Here is a 21,338-nt window from a genome sequence, read left to right as displayed (position 1 = left end):
TGGCGTTGCCTGATGAGCCACGCCAACTTGGGAGATAACCAACAATGCTCCCTCAAATGATCTCAGTGATCAAGGTAAGGCAGAGGTTTTCAACCTTTTTGAGTCTATGGCTCACTTGACCAACTATATTATTTCTGTGGCACCCCTGTGGGGCTCAGGAGCCCAGTTATGACACCACTTGCTGCAGAGCTGGCAGTCTCACACCCTATTTCAAACACCTTCCCTTGTGGAGTGTTCCCTCTGCCTCTTCTCCTTGGGAGTCCTCTGGGCAGCCCCTGCCACCGCCTCTGGTCTCTGAGCTGCCCCCAGAGGCACCATTCATCTGGAGAGCTTGTAGCCAGGGCTGCTGCAACAAACAGCTGTGCAGGCCTTTGGGACGCAGAGATACGAGAGGGCATCAGAGGAGGGAGGGGAAGAAAGAGGGACAGAGGCCAGTGTTGCCCGCTGCACCCCTGACCACCATTCAAGGCACCCTGGTTGAAAACCACTGAGCTAAGGGTTTAAGTGGTCCCTACCCTGGACCTAAGTTGCTTAGGGCTTTGTGAATGAATACGAAGACTCATGGACATTCAGTGAAACTGAATGCTGGGGAAAAAACTAGGACAGATAAAAGGAAGTACTTCACACAGCACATAGTCAAACTATGGAACTCAGTCTCCCAGAAGGCAGTGATGGCCACCAACTTGGATAGCTTTAAAGAGAATGAGACAAATTCATGGAGGAGAAGGCTGTCAATGGCTACCATAGTTGGAGGGAGCTTCTGAACACCAGTTGCTGGAAACCATAGGAGGATGCTCTTGTGCTCAGATCCTGCTTATTGGTTTCCTACTGGCATCTGGTTGGCCATTGTGAGAACAGGATGCTGGACTAGATGCCTTCAAGCACCCAAGCACCTGGTATTTAGCTATATGACTTAGGAAAGCTTATCTGTGTATTATTTTCAACCACCTCTCAAGTGGTATCTTATGTATTCTCCTATTCTAATTTTATCAATAGAAGCTTATCCACTTGGTCGTGAAATAAAACATGGCTTCACATGACAGCTTTTCATCTAACCATTCACCTGACTCTTCTCAATAATAAAACACGGGATCACTGCATCCCATGGTCTCCTTGCGCTCAGTCTGTCATTCACAAGGCTGGACTTGAATTAGTACATTTTATAGACACAACAAAGTTGTAAAAGATCAACAGGGAGTTTACCTCTTTGCTCCCTCCTCTTGGTGCTTGTGTCTTATGTGTCAATCATGCTCATTTTCACCTGGGGCTGTAAAAGACACATACAGCTCTCAACATTTGAAGGATGCTTTGGTTTGTAAATAGAAAGGTGGGGCTCTTTTTTTCCACTTGTTCTGTATGTTGCCTATATCCCATCTCCTTCTAGAACAATGTTTATCTAGTCATGTTTGTCCTCTTTTGTTTGTTATCCTCTGAGGCTTGACTAAAGGAGGATATTTATCTGAGATAAATCAGAGTTGGGATAATTTAGTTAGAACATTGGTTAAAATATAATCAGCTGCGGAGGACCTTTCAAATAGCAGTCAAAGGTCACACCCAGACCATACCTTTAATGTACATGACTTTCTCAAAGAATCCTGGGAACTATAGTTTATTAAGGGAGTTGAAAAATTGTAGCTCTGTGAGGGGTAAACTAATTTTTCCAGGATTGGCGGGGAGCTATGTACGGTGTGGATGTCACAGAATCGTGTTTGCTGTAAGACCAAAAAAAAAAAAAAAAGCTAAAGTGATTGTAGCCTAACTTCTAAAATGGTCATGCCAGTCAGCTAATACATTTATGCATATTATTTCTTTAATCTGTGATATCCCTAGATGCAGTGTTTTTTTTCTGGGGGTACGCATACCCCTAAACATTTTCTGAATCTAAGTTTGGCCTCATTGAGGAACATTATTTCAATATGAGTAGGAAAATGAGAGTACCCCTAAACTTTTTAAAGAAAAAAAACCCACTGCCTAAATGTTAGGGTAAATCCCAAGATGACAGCCACAAAATCATGTGTGAAGAAAGCCTCTTCAAGGGCAAAGTTAATGTGCTTCAAAGGGGCTATCCCCAGATATGGAAAAGAGACAAAGTCAGGCACAGGGAAAACTGGTCACTGGCCAAACTAGGAAATGTCCAATGAGAAGTGGGAGAACCATATGCAAATATGAGTACAAAAGTTCCGGGAAAGCAGTAGATTAGACCAAATGTTGTTTCGGAAACCCAACATTTAATTCTATCACAGCTACGAAACCAGAGTAATTAGGAGGCTGAGAATTAGGAGGCTGCATGCTTTGGGTTTTTTTTTTTTTTTTAAAAGCCTTTCCAGTATTCTAGACAGACAATTAAGAATCGCCTGAAGGTGGGGAAAAATAAAATTGTGTTTCACTTTTGAAGACATAATTGCTCTAGGTGTAAAATGTTGATTTGTAGATGTTTCTGTAACAATGTATTTGTGCTTTCTGGATTGGTAAATTAATTACATTTTACATTTTGATATATAAAACTGGGTTTCTGAAGACTTACAAGTTGGCTTAAGAATTTTTCCTGCCGGAGGTAGTGAAATAAATGGTCCCCACCCCCTCGCCCACATTCATGGTGCATAGTATTAAAAGTCAGTCAAGTTGTGCATAGTATTAAAAGTCAGTTCTGCCCTGATGCAGAAAACCCCTGAAGTATCTTCATACCTCCCTGGCAGTAAACATAAAATGGTGATAAATTAAATTACTTAATATTTGCTGCTCTTGCATGAGACTCAAAATCAGCTGCATGAGGTGCCTGCTTCATTCTGTCTAATGATGAAGCCAGACCTGGGTATATACTAATAATATGGCTCTGTGGTTCTGTTGCTGGGCTGTCTACACTGGTCAACAACAAATTTGTTTTCTGCGCTTTTTCAGTTGATTTAGGACGAATCTGATGTGCTGAATCCAAAAATCACATTGGTTTTGCTCAACCAGGTCAAGTTTTTGAGCTATGGCCACATGTCATTTTTTTTCCGTTTTTGTTCACATGTACGCTTGTGTGGTGGGGACGCGAGTGGTGCTGTGGGTAAAACCTCAGTGCCTAGGACTTGCTGATCGTAAGGTCGGCGGTTCGAATCCCTGTGGCGGGGTGAGCTCCCGTCGTTCGGTCCCAGCTCCTGCCCACCTAGCAGTTCGAAAGCACCCCTAAGTGCAAGTAGATAAATAGGTACCGCTTTCTAGTGGGAGGGTAAACGGCGTTTCCGTGTGTGGCACTGGTGCTGGCTCACCAGTTGCAGCTTTGTCATGCTGGCCACGTGACCCGGAAGTGTCTCCGGACAGCGCCGGCTCCCGGCCTCTTGAGCAAGATGAGCGCACAACCCTAGAGTCGGTCACGACTGGCCCGTACGGGCAGGGGTACCTTTACCTTTACGCTTGTGTGGAGCATTTTAGAAGAAGTTGGGGGGGGGGTAAAATGCCATGTCGAATACGTAATTGTTTTGATTGGAAATGATTATTTTAATGACAAGAAGTATTTAGGTCCGATAGTTCTGGGTGATTATGTCAAAAAGGGATCAGTCTGAAGTCATAAAACCTCGAAATCTTCCATAAATTGGTGCGGCAAAGCATAAAGTTGGGGGATCAAAACTAAGTTAATGGGGCAGCCGCCCCACAAAGTATCCTGATCTTCAATCAGCACGTCGTCCTGTAGCTCATTGTGATGAAATTCCAGAGCCTATCTTCGGAGAACTTCCTGACATTAGTGACGAAGATGCCTCCAGTTGGAACCAAAGAAAGACCTTTAGATTAGTTCTGCTAAGAAATATTAGGTGCTTCCCCTTTTCCTCCACCTTGTGTTCTCAATGATGAACTTTGTTGGTTTGAGTATGCAGAAGAAACTGAGCAACTAGAAGAAATGGGTTACACTTTTCATATGTGTGGGGGTCTGCCACTTAGCTGAAACAGCCCACTTGATACATAAATTAGAACAAAGAAAGCCAGTTTCATTTGACCTTTGGTTCTCTAACTTTGATTGCTGACTGGTCTTGCTGATCTTATTCAATTTCACGTGACGGAAAAAAACAACACTATCCAGCTCAATTTTGGTTTTGAAAAGAGAAGAGATGGAAATGAAATATTCGAGTTACACTTTGAGCTCCTCAGTCATGCAACACTAGAAGGTCAAGAGAAGTTTTAAAAAATGGCTATCATGTGCATAATTAATAATACGTGGGCTAATAAATTATGAGTAACATTTGCATCATATCCTTCAGAGCTCTCACATGACAAATTGCTATTTGTTGTTAGAATAATTACTCCTTTGCTAAATGCAGGGCATGTAACAACAAGGATTTGCGTGTGGCCTGTTCTTACAGTCTTCTTATTAAAAGCAGAACCTCTGAAGTGGGGAAGGTGGGCTGTAACTGAAATAAAGACTAAACGTGTTACATATTATTTATTTATTGCACTTTTATCCCTTCTTTTTCTCCTACGAACTCAAGGTGGCATACATGGTTCTCCCTCATGTCATTTAATCCCCCACAACAACCCTGTGAGGCAGCTTACACTGAGAGGCAGCGACTGGCCCAAAGTCACCCATGAGCTTCATGGCTGAGTGGGAATTTGAACCCTGGTCTCTCCTAGGTCCTAGGCCAAGCCTCTAACCACTCTTATCTTGCATAATAGGGATAAGGCTAGGTTATCCCTGACTTTATCACTGTGCCAAAATTTATTGAACTCAAAGGGGCTTCCTTCTGAATAGATATGCATAGGATTGCACTGTTAGTTTTCTGTGTGCAGGGAGAATTTTATTTGGAAAAGATCTCCCCACCTGCAGTCTGAAGTGGTGTAGATCAGGAAAAACAATTCAATACCTTTTCATGAACGTAGCCAGGATTTATTTTAGGGGGGGCAGGCTTTATGTGGGGGGCAGAACCAATTGGTCAGTTAATTATTTTTATTTATTTACTTGATGGGGGGGAGCTGCCCCCCAGCTACGCCCGTGGACCTTATCATCTACTGTTTGTATGAGCCATGCCTGAATCTGATTTCCTAGATAGGGAAAGAGTCAGACACAATATTTTAAAGGTGATAAATATAACATAATATTGTTAAAACGTTGCAATAATGTTGAAATATAATGTTCACATAATATTAATCTTCTAAAGCAATATCAGCTGAAACAAAGAGGCAAACTCGACCCTCCAGATGTTTTGGGACTACAACTCCCACCATCCCTAGCTAACAGTACCAGTGGTCAGGGATGATGGGAATTGTAGTCTCAAGACATCTGGAGGGCCTAGTTTGCCTATGCCTGGGCAAAATGAAGCTTCCCTAACCTCCCCCGCTTTTTAATGCCACACAAATATAGATGCTGGAGTAGAGGGCATTCCCCACTCTTGTCTTCTCAGAATCTTTTGCATAATGAGAATGCTTCATGCCACTTAATGGAAAGGCTAGACTTAAAATGCATCTCAAATTCCTTGCCTTTCTTATTGTTTCGTGTACCTTAACAACTATTTCATCTCAGATAAGAGACAGCCACATTTCACATTTAATCCTTATCAGTTCTGTAGCCACATATCATTCCTCCTCTCTCCCAGTTTCATGAGCAGATACCTAGCAAGAGACAGACCGGCAAAATATAAAAGGTTGCTTTTTGAAGGGATCATACAAGCATTTACGGGATAGGGGAGGACAGGAGCACATCTTTGGCAATTATTACCTTTAGAGTTCTAAAGCCAACATCGATAGCACTCCCCAGTGATTGGGGGAGCCTAAAACGGGAAGCTATAATTAGAGACCAAAGTACACTGCAACTGTTTGAGTTGCTCTAGGTTTGAGGGTTTCTTCTGCCTCCCTCAGATGACTTTCTCTTGAGACCTAGCCATTCAACTGGGAACCACTAAGAGGTGCCTTGACCAAGGTTGCCAATAGTTATAACCTGCTATTACCCAAACTAGGAAATCCCCTCCCAATTGCTGTAATCATTGCAAGCCCTGATGATCAGCTATGCAAAAACAAGTCCCTTGAGATCCTGCCCACCTGCCCAACAATAAGCTCAGGTGGGAGATTCTGTCCTTCTGCGGGTGCAGTTCATTATTTAATGCACACCTGTATATCCAAATACAAATGCAGTAGCAGTAGGACAACATTGCCATGCAATGGAGAGAAAGGAGGAGTGAGGGAGGGAGGGAGGGAGGGAGGGAGGGAAGGAAGGGGAGCCAACTAAGCTTCAGGCAAATTTCAACATTTGCCATTCTGACTTGTTAAGAAGCTTTCAGACAGAAAATCATGTAAATTTATTCAGAAAGCTAGAAGCCAAACCAAAGCAGAATGATTATGTTTCTGATGCTCACACAACTCAATAAAGCCGTAGGTCTTATTGTTTCAGACCAGCACAGTTGGCCCTGAAGTTCAGCTTGCAATAGGTTGTATCCAACTAAGGCTCAATCTGCACAATATTGTTGCATGTTACCCCAATCTTTGAGCAATGAGAGATCCCGGGGGTGCCAGGTGCTTATCCAGGGACTGTGTTTCCTTTTGCAAATGAGTCATAGGGGAAACTGTAGTGTCTTTATGATATGTGGTTTATTTATACACACACACACACAGAGAGAGAGAGAGAGAGAGAGAGAGAGAGAGAGAGAGAGAAACCCCAAAGATTCTTGCTTCTCCCATAGCTTTCCAGTGAGAGAGCCAGTGTGGTGTAGTGGTTAATAGCGGTAGTATTGTAATCTGGGAAACCGGGTTCGCGTCTCCGCTCCTCCACATGCAGCTGTTAAGAGGGAGATAATAAAAGCACAACGACAGGCAATACCAATGAGACGGAAACATGGAAGGTGCCTAAAGAAGCCAGGGTGGCTATCTAAAGAACTTTTAACTGAATTAAGATTAAAAAAGGATGTGTACAAAAAATGGAAAAGGGGGGAAACCACCAAAGAGGAATTCAAACAAATAGCCAGCACGTGTAGACACAAAGTCAGAAAAGCTAAAGCACAGAATGAACTCAGGCTTGCTAGAGAGGTTAAAAGCAACAAAAAAGGCTTTTATGGGTATGTTCGTAGCAAAAGGAAGAACAAAGAAACTGTGGGGTCACTCAGAGGAGAAGATGGTGAAATGCAAACAGGGGACACAGAAAGGGCTGAACTACTCAATGCCTTCTTTGCCTCAGTCTTCTCCGATAAAGAAAACAATGCCCGACCTGAAGAATTTGGAGCAAATGATTCAGCAAAGGAAACACAGCCCAGAATAACTAAGGAGATAGTACAAGAATATTTGGCTAGTTTAGATGTATTCAAGTCTCCAGGGCCAGATGAACTGCATCCAAGAGTATTAAAAGAACTGGCAGATGTGATCTCAGAACCACTGGCAGTCATCTTTGAGAATTCCTGGAGAACAGGCGAAGTCCCGGCAGACTGGAGGAGGGCAAATGTTGTCCCTATTTTCAAAAAGGGGAAAAGAGAGGACCCAAATAATTACCGCCCAGTCAGTCTGACATCAATACCAGGGAAGATTCTGGAGCAGATCATTAAGCAAACAGTCTGTGAGCACCTAGAAAGGAATGCTGTGATCACCAATAGTCAGCATGGATTTCTGAAAAATAAGTCATGTCAGACTAACCTGATCTCGTTTTTTGACAGAATTACAAGCCTGGTAGATGAAGGGAATGCAGTGGATGTAGCCTACCTTGATTTCAGCAAGGCATTTGACAAGGTGCCCCATGATATTCTTGTAAAGAAGCTGGTAAAATGCGGTCTTGACTATGCTACCACTCAGTGGATTTGTAACTGGCTGACTGACCGAACCCAAAGGGTGCTCATCAATGGTTCCTCTTCATCCTGGAGAAGAGTGACTAGTGGGGTGCCACAGGGTTCTGTCTTGGGCCCGGTCTTATTCAACATCTTTATCAACGACTTGGATGATGGACTCAAGGGCATCCTGATCAAATTTGCAGATGACACCAAACTGGGAGGGGTGGCTAACACCCCAGAGGACAGGATCACACTTCAAAACGACCTTGACAGATTAGAGAACTGGGCAAAAACAAACAAGATGAATTTTAACAGGGAGAAATGTAAAGTATTGCACTTGGGCAAAAAAAATGAGAGGCACAAATACAAGATGGGTGACACCTGGCTTGAGAGCAGTACATGTGAAAAGGATCTAGGAGTCTTGGTTGACCACAAACTTGACATGAGCCAACAGTGTGACGCGGCAGCTAAAAAAGCCAATGCAATTCTGGGCTGCATCAATAGGAGTATAGCATCTAGATCAAGGGAAGTAATAGTGCCACTGTATTCTGCTCTGGTCAGACCACACCTGGAGTACTGTGTCCAGTTCTGGGCACCACAATTCAAGAGGGACACTGACAAACTGGAACGTGTCCAGAGGAGGGCAACCAAAATGGTCAAAGGCCTGGAAACGATGCCTTATGAGGAACGGCTAAGGGAGCTGGGCATGTTTAGCCTGCAGAAGAGGAGGTTAAGGGGTGATATGATAGCCATGTTCAAATATATAAAAGGATGTCACATAGAGGAGGGAGAAAGGTTGTTTTCTGCTGCTCCAGAGAAGCGGACACGGAGCAATGGATCCAAACTACAAGAAAGAAGATTCCACCTAAACATTAGGAAGAACTTCCTGACAGTAAGAGCTGTTCGACAGTGGAATTTGCTGCCAAGGAGTGTGGTGGAGTCTCCTTCTTTAGAGGTCTTTAAGCAGAGGCTTGACAACCATATGTCAGGAGTGCTCTGATGGTGTTTCCTGCTTGGCAGGGGGTTGGACTCGATGGCCCTTGTGGTCTCTTCCAACTCTATGATTCTATGATTCTATGATTCTATGAGCTGCTGGGTGACCTTGGGCCAGTCACACTTCTGTGAAGTCTCTCAGCCCCACTCACCTCACAGAGTGTTTGTTGTGGGGGAGGAAGGGAAAGGAGAATGTTAGCCGCTTTGAGACTCCTGAAGGGGAGTGAAAGGCGGGATATCAAATCCAAACTCTTCTTCTTCTAGCTGCAGACTTAGATTCAGACAGACATCAAACATCGTGTTCTGACTCTCTGGCTTTTCATCTTGCTGCCTTTCTTCTTGGTGACACACACACATTCCTAATATCTTTAAACTCTGGCTTTATCTGTGTGGTGTGTGCTACTCATTTGCTGACTAGCAAAAGCCCTGTGAACCTAGCCTTGGTTAATTAGCATTTCACACTTGCTAGATCCAGGGATTAGAGTAGTATGGAACTCAATTTAACACCCCAAGCCTTGATTAAATTCTAACACTTACTGGATCTGGATTATAGGAGTCTATCACCAACAGGAGTCTATCACTTTAAACAGTCATAGCTTCCCCCCAAAGAATCCTGGGAGCTGTAGTTTGTCAAGGGTGCTCAGAGTTGTTAGGAGACCCTTATTTCCCCTCTCAGAGCTACAATTATCAGAGTGGTTTATCCATAGCATCATAGAGTTGTAGAATTGGAAGGGACCTTGAGGGTCATCTAGCCAAACTCCACATCTATTTGTGCAATAGGGGATATAATTATAGTAGGTCAATTGCCTTCTTACAGAAATTAACAGGCTGTGAGGATTGGAGGAAACTGCTATAACAATTTATTCTCTCTTTGATCTCTATACTACTGCTATAATACTCTCGAGGGGGGAAAGAGTTCACAGAATCATAGAATTGGAAGGGGCACGAAGGGTCATCTAGTCCAACCCCCTGCAATGCAGGAATCTCAACTAAAGCATCAATGACAGATGACCGTCCACCCTCCACTTTAAAACCTCCAATGAAAGAGAGCCCACCATCTTCCGAGTGGGTTGATTCCACTGCCAAACAGCTCTTGGCATCAGAAAGCTCTTCCTGATGTTTAAACATTCCTTCTTCCCAGGGAAACTGGCCATAAATGTCTGCGGCCACCCCACACTCTTACATGCACACCCACCCACACACACATAGCCTCCCCCTTCAGTGATCTCTGAAGTCCGAAGTGGGGCTATCATTCTCTCTCCACTCCTCCAGTGATGGATGTGATGACTGAGGAAGGGCAATTTTCCTCCCCATCAAACTGAGGGTCTTCACGCACCTCAGAGGTGTAAGATTGTTTTTGTTTTTTTGCTGATGCCTCCAAAATTGGTGGAGTTTTGGGATCTGGATTATACTCCCAAACTGGGGGTTAGCCATCCTTGCCCTACAGAATCCTGGGAACTTTACTTTGGTGAAAGTGCTGTCTATTATCTGTTAGAACTATATCTTCCCTGGGCACGAAGAGCTGGCTATCAAACCAGTTTTAAGTCTGTGGTATAGATAAGAGTCACTGCAATGCAGTCAGTCAGGAGACTTTCAAAGTTCTGAGCTGCAGTCACTTTCGTGTGAAAGCCACACTGCAACACCGAAGTATGCAAACAGAAGACTTGTATAGTTGGCAGGAGAGATTTCTGAGAGGAGTGGTTTGGCTGGCACCAGAACAGAAGGCAAAACTGAGCGGGATGTGTGCGAGCAAAGGCAAAATAGAGCTCTGTTTTGCCAAGAAAATGTTCTTTTCCACGGAGCCATTTCAGTGGAATAGCTGTCTCATCATCACTGATGATTTCTGCAAGGCAGAATGTGATTGGCTATTCTTCTGTGCAAAAGCCACTAACCTGCCAATGACCAGTTCACCTTGACAGCACCCCACAAAAGCATCACATTTGGTGTCTCCCACTCCATTGGTTAAGAATAACACAAGTACTCAGTTAGTTTAATGGTACACCATCACTCACAAGCACACCAACAGGGACTGTTTTTTATTTTTAAAATCATGAGAAAATGTACATGTTAACACAATGCAGGCCAGAGTTGCCAGCTTGACAAGTGAACATGAACTGTTGGCACTGTGTATTTCATGATGTGGAGAGCTGAATAATTTTATGAAGTGCACTGCTTATGATTAAGTGGTCTATAAATCTTTCTAAATAAAATAACTCACAGTAGGTGCCCCCAAGCCCAGCATAGCTTGCCCCTGGTCTCCTGACCCCAACTCTGACCCTGCTTAAAATGCTCCCACTAACCCAGAGGCAGGGGACAGAAAGGGACCAGCTGGGTAGGTGTCACTTTCAATTTCTAGGCCCCAAGACCACACCTGTGTACTCTTCCGATCCAGTCCATGTTTTACATGTGATTCCAGCTTACCAGGGCCTGGAGCAGTTCAACTCCATTTCATTAGAGAGGTGGAACTCTGCTGTTCCGGGATTTGCTGAAAGCTGGGTCCCCAGCTGTTGTGGGACTACAACTCCCATCATCCCCTAGCTAGCAGGAAAATGATGGGAGTTCTAGTTCCTCAACAGCTGGGGACCCAAGTTTGAGAAACAGTGCCTGGCTAGTAATTCCTTAGGAGATTAAAAGGAAGAGGAGGAGGAAGACCCATCCCTCCGAAATCCCACCCCAGCAGAGGAGGGCTCGGCAAGCGGGCGCCCTCCAGAGGGTTCGGACTTTCACCCTAACCGGAGAGGGATGATGGGAACTGTAGTCCAGCCACACCTGGAGGGCACCACCACCTGCTGCCGTACAGCTCCCGACCAATCTCACCTAGCGAGGCTCACTCCACAGAGGCGCCTCGATTCCCAGGACGCTGCTTTTAATTAAGCTCCCTTTGATCTTCCCCGGTGGTCCCAGGAGCCCATTGCCAAGCCGGCTATGCCCGCGGCGCCCGGGAGAGGGCAGCCGTTCGCGGCGAGCCTTCGCCGGCGTCCTCTTGCTCCCTCTCCCCGCCGCGCAGAGCAGCCGTCGGCGCGGAGATGCTGCAGCGCCCGGAGAGGCTCGCCAGGGAGGCGGGCCGTTTCCTCGCGCCTCGTGGGCCGTCTCCGTGCGCTCAGCGCCGCCGCCGCCGCCTGCGGCCCAGACCCAGCCGCTTGGGGAGCCTCCTGTGCCGCCAGTCCCCGACGCGGAAGGAGGCAGCTCCCGCCGGGGGTGTCTCTCCTGCCCCTCTCCGGGACCTACACAAAGAAAGGAGGCGGAGAGTTGCGCAACGCCGCCCAGAGCGAGCGAGGCGCTCGGCTGCTTCCATTCCCGCTCGGGAGCGCCATGAGCGAGCCGCCTCGCCGTCCTCCGAGGTTTCCGAAGCCGGACGAACATGGGAATGCCGTCGCCGTCGTGGGATCCCAGCAGGCGCGCTGATCTTCTGTGGGAAGCTGGAGGATGACCGTGCGCTAGTAAGGAAAGCCGCGCTTCTTTCGCTTGCCTGTTTGCGCCCAAGGGACTCCCTCGTGAACCCCTTGAATTCCGGCCCCATTTAGCTGGGGGGTGGCTACAACAAGACCCACTGAATTCGACCTAGTTGGGATGGCGCTGCAAAGTTGTAGTCCTCGACGCATTTGCTCCATTTCACAGGCTGGGGATTATTTGCGCGGAAGCCCGCGCAGGATTGCGCCGCGTGGGATTTAGGCTGGTTGCAATCCTTGTGTGGGCGTCGCCCTCCATTGCACTCCGCGTGCTGTTGCTGCGGCGTCCGCTTCTTTGGACTAGAGGCCACTTCAGCGCACGTAGGCTTGTGCAAGGTTTTAAGATACTAGTACGCACACTTTCTGCAAAGTATGTTCTTTGCAAAGTGTGCCGTACTTAGTCTGGAACATAGCAAGCTGACGCAAGCCAGACTTTTCCAGCTCAGTGTTTTCTACCCGACTGGCGGCAGCTTTTGCCTTGAAAGCACTGGAGAGAACAAGTGAGATGTTATATTTGACTGGATCAGCTAGTAGGGAATGCGGGCGAGCTTTCTAAACACCTTATTCCAATTTGTGCAGCCTGCTGCAAGGGAGCTTCATTCGGAAGTTCAGTGGGGCTTGCTAAATGTGAGCAGTATTGGTACCCCAACTTGTACTTCATCCCTTGGAGGTGAGCCTAGGATTCACCCCCAAGTAAGTTTGCCTAGGGTTTTGGCTTTGGTGCAGTGGTGCTCTGCAGCTTGCAGAATTGGAACCTATATATATTGTTGACTAAACAAGGAAACAGTTGCTAGTTTACAAGCCCTGGATGTTCTTTAGGCCATGGTTGGTCTTCAGCAGCATTTAAGCTGAATAAGTTCTTACATGTTCAGTTGGGCTGTTACTCAGCTGCCTGAACTGCTCTGAGAACAAAGGAATGCCAGGACTGTGCATTTCATGATTAACCATTCCCTTGGTGATGGGCACTTCCATGTTTGTGGCACAGCTTTGGAAATTAGAAAGGGGAATGCTGTGTGTTGGGGCCAGGCCTGCACTTCAGCTTTGGGCTGCAGTATTCTGGGAGTCAACAAGAGCAGCCTTCCCCAACCTTGTGCCCTCCAGATGTTTTTGGCCACAACTGGGGCTAATGAGAGAAGAACTAGGGAACAAATCGCAGCTCACAACAACCCTGCATAGTAGGTCAGCAGTATTTCATATGCCAGACAAGGTTTTTGAAAGGTGATGGTCCATCTGTTGAGGTTAGTTTTGAACCAGGCATTTCCTAATTCACAGATCATGCTATGCTTTACTCTTATCATGCTGAAGAACAGCAAATGCTACAGCTCTTGGGCTGTCCTGAAACTATGTTTCAGGAACTCCTGGAGAAAATTGCAAGCCATCTACAAGTGGGAGGAGGTTGTGAATGTTGGGACTCTGCAGTCATGTGAAGGCTGAGCTTTCTCTCTCCCCTGAGCAGGGACTTGGGGGGTAGAACAGGGGTGGAAAAACCTGCAGGTCGCAGGCAATATCAGCCCAGGCAACATGGCTAATAGTCAGGCATGATGGGAGCTGGAGTCTTAATGACATCTGGAGATCTGAAAGCCCCACCTCTAAGGTTGAGAAAGGAGTTGTTCAGCTGCAGATGACTATGAAGAAGAAGAAGAGTTTGGATTTGATATCCTGCCTTTCACTCCCCTTCAGGAGTCTCAAAGCGGCTAACTGGCCCAAGGTCACCCAGCAGCTGCATGTGGAGGAGTGGAGACGCGAACCCGGTTCCCCAGATTAGGAGTCTACCACTCTTAACCACTACACCACACTGGCTCTCTTTGGTCCTGCTTCCAGGCTAAAGTGACGAGGGATCGGGTAGCAGTCTTGGGAAGATCTTGGATTTCATTGCACTAATTCTTGAGCAAAGCCGCAGGATACACACTGCTGTCCATGAGAGCCTGGATGTGACAGTTGGGGAACCTATGGCTGGATTCCAGTTCCCATAAGCCCAGTCAATGTGTGCCAATGATCTGTCATGATGGGATTTGTAGTCCCTTTGTCACCTGAAGGGCCACAGGTTGCCCATTCCTGCTCCACACACCAAACATACGTCAGAGCACTTGGACATGGATCCTTGCACTTAATTTTTGGCACAGTTAAAATAATGGAATATATTTCCTAATCTTGAACACTTTGCACAGGTGTGGTCATGGTGGTGTTGAATGGGCACAGCAATCGGTATAATCCAGTTTTAAGTGCTTATTTGCAGTTGCCTTGGATATTAGGATCAGGCAATGAATAATCTGAAAGTACTCCATTTTAAGTTGGATCATAGACATAAGAATTTGTTCTAGAAATTGCATGCCATGCTGAATAATGCATTGGAGCTATATCCAGTTTTGGTTAGGTTGTTAAGGCTAGGCCATGATGTTTTAGAAACTTTAGAAGTTGCATAGAAGGGAGAATTGCACAAGGTGCAACTGCTATCACTGCAACATGGTCACAGGGGCTGGGATGGGTGTGGTGGCAAATCGCACTGGGCTGCTTGAGACCTCCAAATTCTCACAGATGACCTAGCATTTTAACTCGAACACAGGCAGACTGTACCATGTGGTTTATCAGCAAAGTGGGTGAACTCTTTGCTCTCAGATCCTGTTGCTTGAATCCTAAGTTCCAGCTAGAAGGCAATACTTGTGGTGTGGTTTGGAACCTCACTCTGCCATGGACATCTGTCAGTTTGTGTGTGTTTCACAAAGCCAATTTTCTGGGGGGCATTTCTTATGGCATTTTCTGTGAGAACTTAGCCTTTGTATTTAAATGTGTTGAGAACATTGGGAACTTGGAGTTATAACAGAAACTACCAGAACTACTTCTGCTATTTGTTTAAGATGGCTTCAAGGGTGGGGGACCTGTAGCCCTCCAGACATTGGCATTACTAATGGTCACTGTTGATGGGAGATGACATTCAACAACATCTGGAGGGTCATAGGGTTCACATTCTTAAAGAGGAGCATATAGTTTATACAGTGTTTGGGGTTAAAGGTTGCTTCTGAGCAAGTGGCCTCCTTTTCATGAAACACACAATGAAAATGGTCCACTTGTTGCAAAAGGAACATCTGTCGGAAGTTTATTACTTTATGAACTTAAAACTATTTCCCGTCCTTTCCAAAAGTAGCTGGCGTTTATTCAAGCAATAGGAAAGAATCCTAAGCTCAAGAGGTTTCTTTGTTAGAATTGGGGGAGCAGAATGTGAAGGGAAACTGTCCCATTACGGAAAAGACAGATGACTATTTCTCTTTTTGCAAGGGGGTCCAGATTTAATGCAATGCCAGTGGAGGCCTTTTTAATGTATTGCTCCCTAACCTCTGCTTGCGAGCGCTTTGACTTTTACTAAAACGTGTGCCATTAACAAATAATCAATAACACAATTGCAATCTATAAAACACTATTAACAAAAGAGCAACGGAAACATAAGCTTAACAGCACAATTACAACAATAATCTTATTATTTGGTTCCTATTCCCTTTTCCTTTACTTTAAAAAAAAAATGAAGGCGGGGATAAGACTTTCACTCTGACACAATTCTCAGGCAAACAAGTTGTAATCCCAGTTAATATCTGTCTTTGCTGAACATAGCTGGCATATTTGTTGCAGGGACAGGCCAGGATAAGGGGGTGTAGCTGCTTTTTATTGGACTCATTTCTGTGAGCAGGCTGGTTTCGGCACCACTCTCCCATAAATTATTCTGGTGCCCACTTCTAGCCCAGGGGTAGGCAACCTAAGGCCCGGGGGCCAGATGCGGCCCAATTGCCTTCTCAATCCGGCTCGCGGACAGTCTGGGAATCGGCTTGTTTTTACATGAGTAGAATGTGTGCTTTTATTTAAAATTCATCTCTGGGTTATTTGTAGGGCATAGGAATTTGTTCATCCCCCCCCCAAAAAAAAATAGTCCGGCCCACCACAAGGTCTGAGGGACAGTAGACCGGCCCCCTGCTGAAAAAGGTTGCTGACCCCTGTTCTAGCCCAAGGGTGGGGAAGCTGTGGCCCATTCTGATGTTGCTGGACTCCCAGCCTCCATCAGTGCCAGCAAACACGACCAATGGGCAGGGATAATGGGAGGTGCAGTCCAGGAACATCTGAGGGGGCACAGTTGCCCAAGCTCTGTTCTAGCCCTTCGAAGTACATTTTTGACCATTTTACCTCCATGACTACAGCCCATCCTTTGCCCCAGCCTTTTTGGGCCCCAGGGAATATGGTAATATAAAAAATCGTGGGCACCACAAAATACCCATTTCACAGTAGAAAATTCGTGATACTCAGCCTCCCACAGACAAAAGGCAGAATGCCCACACCGGCCCAAGCAAATAGTAGGCCAAAAAATAAAAACAAAAGAGCAGGCAGTCCCTCCCCAACTAAACAAAAGCAAATTAATTTAAAAATACATATTGGGAGGGGCCAGGGAAATTGGCAGGTGACAAAGGAGGGGACTGAGTGGTATTCAGCTAAGCTGTACTCAGAGTAGACCCATTGAAATTCAGTGGGTCTGCTCTGAGTAAAGCTGAGTTGAATACCACTTTTTGTGTTCCCATTGGTACCACGATGGGAACCTTAGCTTTTCCCTCTTATATCTCCTATTTTCAGCTCATCTGCATCTGGATCTTCTTTCTCCACTCTTACCCAACTTTTCCCCTCCCTTTAAGGTTGTAATCCTACGTTCTCTGTTCCTTGGGTGTAAGTTCCATTGAGCTCAGTAGAATTTAGTTCTCATGCTACATAGGTGACTTGAAATCCCACTTCCTTAAAAAAAAAAATCCAGTGGAATATCCTGGGAAATGAAGCATGCATAACATAAAAAAATAAAATTTTGGCTTAATGTACGTATATTATTTGTACAACATTCTAATTTGGCAAGACTTCTGCAAGCCACATACACTATTTCAAAGTAAAAGCAGCACTGTACTTTAATTTGGATCGCTCTCTATCTCTTTACTGACTTGGTTCAAATCCAAATAGCTGCTCTTGTCCCTGTGTGTTCCTAAAGCATTTTCTGAGAAATAGCACCTGGAACATGCCCAGAGGCATTAATTCCTCTGCATATATTCTTGAGTAGGTCCATGGTTCTGAAAACAAATATCAGTTCTAAGCCCTGATGAGATTTTACTGAAATTATCTTGCACTTTGGTTGTGCCCAGAGGATTTTCCTCCCTTTCTATTTCATGAGTTCTACTGCTTCCTGGTGTTGATTTTAAAATATGTTTCTTCCAGGGCTTGGTTCCCTCGAGCTACTTTAATTATCTTAATATGTGGGACTTGGCTGCCAAATTAAGCATGGGAAAAGTGGGCTGCAGTCCCCTTTTTTCTACCATGAGAGCTGCTTCCCGCAACTCCGTGTATCTTTTCCTTGTATAAAAATGACCAAAATATGAACCTGGAGAACAGAGTGTTACTTAATGGAAAAGTGGACATTTTTGTTTACATCAAGGGGTTTGGGGAGCTGGATTCATCATCTACTTGGCATGTAAAGCATGCATCTGGATCAGCAAACCATGCATATTTTTAGCAACCTATTACATTCATGCTTTTTGCCAAGTTTTTTGAGCTGGTTTGTAGTACTGGAAGCAACTAGTCTTTTTCAGCCCACGCAGTGGAATTAGGTCTCCTGGCACTCTCTGCAGCAGAGAGACACTCATCTCCTGTGGAGCTATTGCGATGGACAATATCAGTTGTCCTTCAAACTCATAACAATTGTTTGGGAGCAGTGGTTCTTCTCCCACCCAAAGTCATGAACCATAAGATGCTCTCTTTTACTGAGTCAGACCACTGGTTTGTTTAGCTCAGTATTGTCTGCACTGATTGACAGTGACTTTCAGAGGGGTCTTTACCAATTAGCCTACCTGGAGATGCCTGAGATTGAGCCTGGGTCCTCTTGCATGGAGATCAGGTGCTCTGCCACTGAGCTGTAGTTCTTCACTAAATGAAGCAGCTTGGTTTTCATTCCCCAACGGCCACGGAAGACACATCCGAGTGATCTGGTTCTTCTTGGAAACAAAATTAGGTGCAAGTCTTAAAAGTGGGGAGCAAACGGGCTTCTTTCAAGTAGCTCAAGCCATTAATCCATCCTATTCAAGAGTTGCCTTCTAGGTGATTTTAACTGCCTGTTGCAGAAATTCTCCCTCCTGTTTTCCTCAATGTGGTGATATGTAGCGAAGTAGAATTATGGGGTGAGGGGGTGACACTGAGTGTGTTTGGATCATTCAGTCACTCCTAAAGTTTTAGTAGTATTACCTGTGTTGCTTTTGTTAAGAGGAGACTGCCTCTTATATGTCTGCATGAATCACTGTTTTGAACTTGCCTCTTTCCAGGCAGGAGGCATGCCCAGATCAGTGACTCATGCAAAAGTGCAGGTGTTAGGAAGATAGGAATCTGTTTTATACCGGGGCTGAGTATTTGACCACTTAGCTCAGTATAATCTAGTCTGACTGGCAGAAGGCTTTCCCATCACCTTTTTCTACGTTTTAACTGGAGATGCCAGGGATGGAATGGGAGACCTTCCCTGCCACTGAGCTTTGGCAACTCCCTTAATGCTTTGGCTCCTTTGAGAGCAGGTAAGTCTTGCTCTTTTATGAACACATTTATTTTTAGACTATATTAATTGCGCCTCTGATTTTAATTCAGAAAGTTAAGTGTGCCAGCTGTCTGAAGCTTGGCAAGTGCTGCCTGAGAGCCAGAATTCTGGAGAAGGAAGGGGATATTTGGACCACTGTATATTTCAGTAGTTAAAAAGAGGTGCTGGTCCTTCGACCTGACTCAAACTTACATCTGACCTGAAGATCCTGCTTCTTAACCCTGGATGGGTGACATGGCTATAGCCATTCCAATACAAGGGAAAGTTGTTTTTTCCTGAGACACACTCTTCTTTATTACTGCAGATGTGGCAGAATTAAGGGCTGGTGGCAAGAATATCCAGGCATCCTCCCATTTATGTGGGGGTTATGTTCCAGGTCCCCCGCCATAAGTAAAATTGTATGGAGCCTCTAAAAAGCCTATAGATTCCTATTCTTTCCAGTTCTCTCTCCACACAACTCTCCCTTCAACTACAGTCAAAGCTCTGGTGCCGGCTGGAGGCTGAAGAGCGCCTAGGAAAGTGGCTGTTTCTGCTGCACTACCCTGCGTATCAGCTGTTAGGCGGGGAGGCTGAGCAGCCTAAACAAAGCCCTGCTTCACCTCTGGTCTCTTTGGGGCCGCTTCTACCCTCACTGAAGTCCTCTTTGGGCTCGGGGTGTGTGTGTGTGTCTCCTTTTGAGCTACAAGGACTCCATCTCCCGCCGTTTCTTGGTTTGAATCTATTTGATTATTTATTTCCTTGCACTGTTCGTATATGTGGTTGCACGCGAATATAACATGCATAAGTGTGTGTGTGGGGGGGGATGCCTGTAGTGTTTTCCTTTTTGACAGTCAAATAGTGATACAATGTGTTGGTATCAATATTAATGCAATAAAAGAATAATTAATAAATGCTATAATGTGTTAATTATCAAAAAGATAGATGTTAAAGTGATATACAGTGGTACCTTGGGTTACATACGCTTCAGGTTACATATGCTTCAGGTTACAGTCTCCGCTAACCCAGAAATAGTACCCCAGGATAAGAACTTTGCTTCAGGATGAGAACAGAAATTGTGCTCTGGCGGCGTGGCAGCAGGTGGTGCTTCAGGCTAAGAACAGTTTCAGGTTAAGAACAGACCTCTGGAATGAATTAAGTACTTAACCTGAGGTACCACTGTACAATCCTGCAAGCTTAAATATTCTTACCAGAAATAAATAAATGAATGAATTTATGACAGAGTATATCCACTTCAATACCCACCCACATGCACACACCCACAAGCTGAATCTCAGAGGGAATTACTTGGTGTCTAGGAAAACGCTGCATATGCTTCGTGCAGCAAAGTTAAAATGCCTTTGGCTGCAATCGTAATACAGTAAGGCTACTTACGTCCCACTGGCTGAAGTCAGCGCAATTAAAATAGCCTAACTTGTGAGCAGCACTGCAGTCTTTGTGAATAATAAAGTTCATGGAAGTCCACATTTCCTTTGAGGTAGGGTGGGATGTAGATACAGTTGTGTATTCAAAGATTCAGCTTCATTTATGTATGTATGCAGAGGGTTTCAGGAAACAATATCAAAATACATCCTAATTGCTACACTTTCTCTTACAGTTCAGATTTTACATTTGAATAGCTTCCCATGAAGAAGCTGATCAAAAGGTTACAGTGTCTAAACTTAGACTGACTCAAGTTTAAAGGACCTAATTAGGGAGTTGGATGATAAATAGCTTCATGACATCACACAGGCAAGATACGGTTATGTAACTTTTGGACACAGGTTTGTGACCAGTCATATCTAATGCCTTTGGTAGACCAATAGACCAGTTTGTCAGCAGTCCTTTGTCCATTGGAAGAATCTCTTATCTTATGCACAACTGCTAAAGTGATTGGAGAATCTCCGGGAGAGTCATTTTGATTCTGACACTTCTGGAGTTTGGTGGTAGATTTTAAAAATGGCAGAGTCTACACCCTCTCCCAGCATGTCATTGGAAGCCTCCTCTTGGATCTCTCAGGTATTAGGGAGCAGCTGGCTGCAGACCTTTCTGCAACCTTCCGCTCTGTAGTAACTTGGAGCAGGGCTTTTAGTGGGGCTGCCCTCGTTCTGTGGAATAGCCTTCCTGCCAGGCTAGGACAGGCACACAATACCTGTGCTTTCCGGAAACAGTTGAAGGCATTTTTGTTGTGACAGGCTTTCCCAGCTGGATAAATGGGTCTTTACAATGAATGCCAACTTTCTAGGGTTTTGCTCTTGTTTTAAATGTGTTCATTGTTTTTGTGTTTCCAACTGTTTTTAAGTTATCTTATGTAAAAAATGCCTTGAGACAGTGGTTTGGAAGATAGTTAATAAGGTAACAATAACCTTACATAGGTGAGATCCAACATCATGCCACACACAGTGAGAATGGGTCTCTCTCTGTGTGTCCTCTGGGAGGCGATCGGGTAGATCCCATGGCTTTAAATGATCCCCCCCCCCCAAAGCTGGAAGAACTGATTGGTCTTTGTCTGGCATTGAAAGGACAACAGTGCAGGCTCCAAAATCCAGACTAGTCACCCTGGGCAGAGCATTCCTGAGGTGAGGCACCATAACTGAAAAGGCCCTTTCCAAG

The 21,338-nt window shown here is 45.1% G+C and overlaps 1 protein-coding gene and 1 long non-coding RNA gene across 2 annotated transcripts in view; one reads left to right on the top strand and one right to left on the bottom strand.

The window, feature by feature from the left end:
• Window positions 1-1,213: 1,213 nt before the first annotated feature.
• LOC309528149 overlaps window positions 1,214-21,338 on the bottom strand; it is a 33,169-nt gene continuing 13,044 nt past the window's right edge. Inside the window, exons 2-3 of the long non-coding RNA XR_014217571.1 lie at window positions 18,019-18,162; window positions 1,214-1,267 (exon numbers count right to left, since the gene is read on the bottom strand). This is a non-coding gene — a long non-coding RNA (uncharacterized lncRNA). The remainder of the gene's footprint in view (window positions 1,268-18,018; window positions 18,163-21,338) is intronic.
• Window positions 11,753-21,338, top strand: part of MAP3K4 (mitogen-activated protein kinase kinase kinase 4) — a 77,416-nt gene continuing 67,830 nt past the window's right edge. The window contains exon 1 of the mRNA XM_082215178.1: window positions 11,753-12,148. The gene's annotated coding sequence lies outside the window, so the exon portion shown is untranslated. The remainder of the gene's footprint in view (window positions 12,149-21,338) is intronic.

This window comes from Podarcis vaucheri (genome assembly GCF_965113315.1).
Source record: "Podarcis vaucheri genome assembly, chromosome: 3".
In the NCBI taxonomy this organism is placed as follows: domain Eukaryota; kingdom Metazoa; phylum Chordata; class Lepidosauria; order Squamata; family Lacertidae; genus Podarcis; species Podarcis vaucheri.
Note: the sequence above shows the minus strand (reverse complement) of the source record. Positions and strands in the feature narration are given on the sequence as shown.